This window comes from Petaurus breviceps, unplaced genomic scaffold (genome assembly GCF_028583685.1).
Source record: "Petaurus breviceps papuanus isolate PSGF00001 unplaced genomic scaffold, PetGlider_PUasm1.0 551, whole genome shotgun sequence".
Taxonomy (NCBI): Eukaryota; Metazoa; Chordata; class Mammalia; order Diprotodontia; family Petauridae; genus Petaurus; species Petaurus breviceps.
Genome location: NW_027186372.1, coordinates 21,794,835 through 21,801,762, shown reverse-complemented (window position 1 = coordinate 21,801,762; position 6,928 = coordinate 21,794,835). Strand labels below are relative to the sequence as shown.

The window sequence follows — 6,928 nt, the reverse complement described above, 5'->3', positions numbered from 1 at the left end:
TTGTGAAAAGCTAGGGATACAAAGACAAAATGAAATAATACCTGCCCTCATGGAGCTTTTAGTCAGCTGGTAGAATTAACATATACATTGAAAACTGGATACATGATATGTACAAAGTAATTCTCAAGGTGAAGAAATAAGATGAAAACAGCCACTTGTTAATGATAAAATGGAAATTTTAGAAGGAACATAGAAGGGTAAGGTAGAGTTGGATAGGAAAGGACGGTGCTGACATGGTTGGAGGGGCATATAGTCATAGCTAGGGAAAGGAGCTTCAGCATAGCCTGTCTATAACAGAATTACGGGGATTCAGAGTAGAGCTATAAGGCATTATTTTGTCTTACCTGTTATAGTAGTGATGATAATGTTGATTTGATTACCAGTCTTTGGTAATCAAATGGAGAAGTGGGTGTTAAGAGTAGTTTAAAAGCATCCTGGGAGGGTGGATGCCATGATGATGAATCTATGGTCCTGCCTGTTGGTAAAGGCAGAGTGGGATCATGGAACCTGGATGATCATAGAGGAGTAAATTGTAGTTGTGGTTCTCACCCTCCAATCTCCAGTTAGGTTAGCTCTTCACCAGGGATCACTCCAATAGTATAATGATGATGATGATGATGCAAGGGAAGGGAAAGACTTTAGAGGGTCTGTTGTCCTGATCTAGTAGAGGGATAATTAGCAGGAAAGATGGCTAATCCATGGCACTGACAGTAAAGGTAAAGTATATTTGAAATCACACATGGATATCTGTATTCAGTTCACTTAACCTTACCAGGAGTAGCCACAGTCCAAACTGTGAAGCAACAAAGAAATTGTCTTTATCATTTCTTTTGATTCCTTCCTACAATTCTTAGCTCCCTTTCAGGATCTTAATGCTTTCACTAAATTGTATAGTGAGAAACAGTGTGTTAAAATGGAAAAAGTTATGGACATGAAACAGGAGTGCCAGGTCTGCTACTCAGTGTGGGACCTTGGGCAAGCCATTCTTCATTTCTCTGAGCCTCAATTGTCTCATCTGTATAAAAGGGTCTAGATCAGATAATTTTTTTTTTTTGCATTCAATTCTTCTTCATTCTTTTATTTTATTTTTCAGGTAATAAACAACAGGTCCATGCAAATTTATGGAGATGTCTTTAAAATTTCATCAGTCACACTGACACAAATCATAACTTTATTTATTTTGCTTTAGAAATGAAGAATTTAGTCAGTCTCTAAAAACTTTTCAATTCAATTAGTCCATAGAGTCGCATTGTACTTCTTCACTCTTTCACTGGTGGCACAGAAACTGCTTTCGTTCTATTTCTGTTCCGAATTCTTTTCTTTTCAGGGGGAGAAGACTGGTTTGAATCTTGCACCTTCTTTTTCTTCAGACAGCTAAGAGGATTGGGACCACTCACACCTTTTCGTTTCCTCTTCTTTTTCTGTTCAGGGGTTTTCACTAGACCTTGTTCTTTGAGTTTCTTGATGCTCTGTTTCTGGGGAACAGAGACAAGAGGCCCTGCTTCTTTTGCTTTGACAAAGGAAATTGTTTTGGGAGAAGGTTTGTCCAAAACAAGTGTTCTGAATGATAAACGAGAGAGGACCTCCAGGTTTTTTCCTTACTTCAAGAGATAAATTCTGGTCCTGTGTTGCAACAAAAAAATGGTGAGGATTTCCATCTTCAGTCATGGATAATAGACATTCAGCGCCGCTGACTGCATCTTTGAAATGGGAACAACTTCGAACCTGAGATCTTTGTGCAATTAGTTTTGCACCATCTAATTCCATCCCCAAAGATTCTAATTCCTTTAACTCACATCTGGTGGTGCAGAGCTGCGTCTGCCCCATGAGGTGGATGGGGCAGCTGCTCGCGCAGCTGGATGCGGCCCCGCAGCGGCGCCTGACAGAACGTGGCCGTCTAGCAGCAGCTGGTACGGCTCCCGGACACCGAAGTAGCAGCGGAAGAAGCCCCGGTGCTTCCTCGCGTGCTTCTGCCGCGTGATCTTCATGGCGGCTTGGCCGCGCTCACGAGAGGGAGACAGAGACTGCAGCCCCGCCTTGGGAGCTGAGAGGCGGGAGCCGCAAGCCGCTACCCCAACTGCCGGAACCGGCTTCCCAGATAATTTCTAAGCTACCTCCAAGAACAAGAATTCCATGTCCCTATGATTCTAAATTTTGTGTGCATCATTCGTGAAATTAAGATTATAAAGTATTACCTTTTTGAAGTCTTAAAAATGAGTGCTTTGTATGGATGATTTCTGAGATCCTTTTCAGCTCTAAAATTTTCTGAATCTAAGTCAAAGTATTGTGTAAATGATCTCTTCCAGATATGTCCCTTCCAGATAGGATTGGATTGAATTAAATCACTGATTCAACTCAATGATACTCCAAAAAATTCCTTCCTAAAATAGTTTTTTAAAAAGTGTTGTATTCTTTGTAGGGGAAGGGAAAGGGGAGAGTAGGGGACCGAGAAACCCATCTACCCCACAAATATTTCTTCTATCATCCTGCCAATGTACCAGAAAGTCCGCAACTGGAGTAACTATCAGGAGCTTTCTATATCCATGGTCACTTTAACTGGATTAAGGCTTTATGCTCCCTGGGAGGGTTAAGAACTCAGTGTGGAGGATTTAGTTTATCTGATTATAGTTGAGAGGGAGGCCCTGGGGATTTTGAACATAGGAGGGAGGTGGGGCCCAGTAAAGGAAGAGTTAAGAAGGACATTCTAAACTGCTACCTCGGTCATCTAGAAGGCAAGATGAGGTCAATAAATGATCAAGATTAAGGGAAGGTGCCTTAAAGGAGAAGCATGTTCATCAGAATTCTACCCCACTTGAACTTGTATACAGTTGATTCTATTTCCAAAATCTTTATTCTGTTCCATTGTTCTGTTTTTCCATTTTTATTTGGCAGCAGAATGAATGCTTTGATAATTGCCACTTCAGAGTATATTTTGAATTCTAGCCTACAAATGATTTTATTCTAATTTCCTTGCTTATTGCTAAAGTTCCCAAGTAGGAGCTATTTCTGACCCAAACTGATAAGACACTGGCAAAAAGAGGGTAGAATTGCATTCCGTGGGAGTTGAGTTTCATCCTGTTTATTCTCTGTGCTTCATTAGGGCCCCCCTGAGAATCAAGAACAGTGGCCAACACGAGGGATAATGACTAAATCCAGCTTTCCCATTATTGTTTTGTGGGATTCCTTGCTCACAGTGAGACTTTGTGCAAGGCCCTCAACTTCTCCAAACAAGAATTTTGTGATATGTCAAATTATAACAGTACTTGATTTCAGAGATTATTTGCAACAAAAACACAGATCCCAAAAGCAAAAGATCCCATGTGATCCCTTGATATGAAGACATTCAGGGAAACAATTAATATTCAGTGAGATTTTCAAGCCTTTGGAAATCTTCCTAATTAGGCAGGGGGTCTTAACCTCTTCTATTGTTTGTTTAATGGGCCTCTTTGGCAGTCTGGTGAAGTTTACACCTCAGAAGAATGTTTTTATATACAATAAGGTTCATAGGATTACAAAGGAAACCAAGTATATTAAAAAAAAAACATCCCTATCAAAGTTCACAGGCCCCCTGAAAACTATCTGTAAAACTCTCAGGGGACGATAACCCTAGATTAAGAGTCCCTCTACTTATTACTAATGTTGTAGATAATATTTGAAGTACTTTTAAAAATTCTAAAGAGCTATATAAATGTTAGGTAGTATTTACTACTGCTACTACAACTACTTCTACTACTACCACTGCTACTACTAGTATCACTGCCATTACTACTACTGTCTTTATTATTACCACCACCACCAACACTACTACTGATGCTGCTGCTACTAAAATTGTCACTGCCACAACCACCACCACTGCTACCATTATTACTACTACTATTAAACGGTGCCATCACACCTCTCTCACATACAGAAATAAAGAATTTCAGAATTGGAAGAGACTCTAAAGATCATTTTCTCAACTCAAATCTGAATATGGAGGCCTTCCATAGCGTGCCTGGAAAGTGACCATGATGTCTGCTGGATGCCCCCCCCCAAAAAAAAATCAGGGGAATTTTTTACCTTTCACAGCAGTTCCTTCCTCTTTTGGATAGTTCAAATTGACCGGAAGTTATTTTCCCTTCTTTTATCAAGCCAGTGTTTATCTCAAACTCTTCTTTCAGGTACCAATCAGAACAAATCTAACCCTTTCCATATGATAGCTCTTCAAATATGTGAATAGAGCTTTCATGGCCATAGTCACTGTCTTTTACTCTTCAGACCCTAGTTTAAAAACTAGACAAAAGTCATTCATATTCCCCCAGAAGTGTCTTAGAGATAGAAGAGACTTTAGAGAGCTTCTAATCTAACACTTTCAATTGAATTCAACTCAATAAACATTTTAAGTGCATTCTACCATTCACCAACCTATAAACTGTAGTTACAAAGGCAACAATGAAAATATTGTCTGCCCAAGAGAAACTTACATTCTTGGGGGGAGAAGTGGGAAACAGCATAAACACAGATAAGTAATTTTCTTTTTTAGTGGCCAGGACTATGATTTCGCTAGTATACGGACTCTCAATGGTGAAGCTCCCTCTACCAAAGCTGATATAATACATGTGTCCATAGGAGTTGTCTGTGGAGACAAGGGTCAAGTGTCGTGCCTGCACTAGCAGTACATTAGCTGTGGGGTAACAATAAGGCTTCGAGAACACTGTCAAGGCTGGTGCTCTTCTCTCGAGTCTCTGAAAAGGGTTTGGGATATATTTATATAATTTGCTCCCCTCAAATATTGGTAGTCTAAGGGATGATAGTTTCCAAATAAGAGCTACTTGTCTCATCTGTTCTTAAGGGGAAATAGATTTTTGTACACTCTGGACAAGCTTGGTTCCTTTGAATCAAATTCTGCTTATACAAAAGACCATCACACATAGAAAATATGAAGTAAATCCAAGTATCCACGTAAAGCAGCAAATAAGACAGAAAACCAGGAAATCATACAGATTAGAATGTACCAAAGAACACACAAGAACAAAGGAACTTTTCGGCTAGGACCAAATTAAGAGCTTAGATCAAACCAGGAGAGAGACAACAATCTTACCCAGAGAAGTCCATTCTTAGCCATCTCCAGAATTGCCAGCAAGTTCAGGGATTTGATAGTTCCGGCTTCTCATGAATGTCTATCTATTGTTCTGAAATCTTTCTCTCCACTGAGTATCTGCTTCCCATTCCATCTCCTGAATAATGTCTCTGAGCAGCCCAGTAAGTCTCTTACATGGATCTATAGCATTACACTTAGAATTTCTCTTTGTCAGCCAGGACTTAGAGTCTTAAAAAGTGGCTTTTGGTGTAGAGAGGTTAACTGACTTGTCCAGCACCCCACATTCAGGACGCATCAGAAGTAGAACTTGGAATGAAGTCTTACTGAGTCTGAAACCAGCTTTCAATCTACTATATCACCTCTCTCTGTCTCTGTCTCTCTCTCTCATACACGTGTGTATGTATATATGTATGTATGTGTATATCTATATCTATTTATCATCTGTCTATCTATCATCTATCTGTCTGTCTGTCTGTCTATCTATCTATCTGAAATGTATACCAAATAAATTCAAAGTCACTCTTTGGGAAATAGGAGAAGCATTAAAAAGTTGAAGGGATTATTAGGAAAGACTTTATGGAAAGATGGCATTTGAACTAAGTTTTGAACGGAGCTAAGGATCCCAAGAGCCAGACGTGAGGAGCAGAACATTTGAAGGCATAAGGGAAAGCCCAGGTACAGAGTGGGGAAGACCAAATGTCATATACCGGGCACAAGGAGGAGGCCAAAACTGACAATCAGAGAAGTGAAGTCATTTGTGAAAGATTGCACAGATGGTTCATTGGAAGGTCAAGAATCAAACCCAAGTTTCTCAGTGGCATCTATCCACTACACATACTCATTTAAGAATAAAATAATCTTGGGAAACAAATTGCCTCCATAGAATGGCCACGATTTGTACAATGAAACTTTCAGAGTTGGAACATTCCTGTTTGATTGTCCTAAGTGTTGCTTCTCCAGCACAATGAAGGAAGTAATGGACTCAGAATTAGGATCCCTGGATCTTAGTCTTGGTTGACATGAATAACCTGTGTGACTTGGACAAGTTACTTTTTTCTCTTGACCTGTTTCCTTATCTTTGAAATGAGGATGATGAATGATGTGATCTCCTATGGGAACCTCCCATCTCCACATCTGTCACTGTGTGATTTTATGACTGCTTTTATGGAGTCAGGTCTCAGCTTAATTCCAGTTTCTGTGATTTGATAACACTTTCACCAAGTTCTATCCATGTGCCAACTTTGAAGAAGTCACATTAGCAATGAAATTACTGCTACTATGCAAAGTAATTAACAACTTCAGCAAAAGCAGACTGTTTTTAAAATGTGTGGTTCTCAGATTCAGCCCTTAGAATTTCACCTCTCCCTAGTTAGTTTCTGGGAAGACATGGCCCTGGCCCAGCAGCAGGGCCCAACCAGCCCAAGCTCACTCCACCTGCTGAAGCTTTTCAAAACACCTGATGGAAGATCTGAGGGGGGGTTATACTCAGTTTCCCTTTCCCGTGTCTACAAAGCAAAAAAAGAAAGCATTATATGGGGGTTATTAAATAGTTTAGATCCTCTGGAGAAGACAGTAATGAGTAAGCCAAAGTGTACAGGATAAAGAAAAAATTGATTTTTCTATAGATGCCTCAAATCAAGTCAGGTTAAAAACCTTTATAACTTCCCCAACTCATACCTGCCTCTTTGCTTTGGTCATGGAATCTGGAATGCTCCCCTTTGCCTCTCCGTATTCTGCCACAACTTCACATTCTGCAAGATCTTACCGGACCATATGGATGATGGTGCATCTGCTGCCTTGTCTGGTTTCGACTCCGTACAATGAGATGCCCCTTCCAGAATGAGCTCA

At 40.1% G+C, this 6,928-nt stretch overlaps 1 pseudogene; it reads right to left on the bottom strand.

Annotated features, from left to right (window-relative positions):
• Nucleotides 1-1,231: 1,231 nt before the first annotated feature.
• LOC138172544 (rRNA-processing protein UTP23 homolog pseudogene) lies at nt 1,232-1,988 on the bottom strand (annotated as a pseudogene).
• Between the last annotated feature and the right edge of the window lie 4,940 nt (nt 1,989-6,928).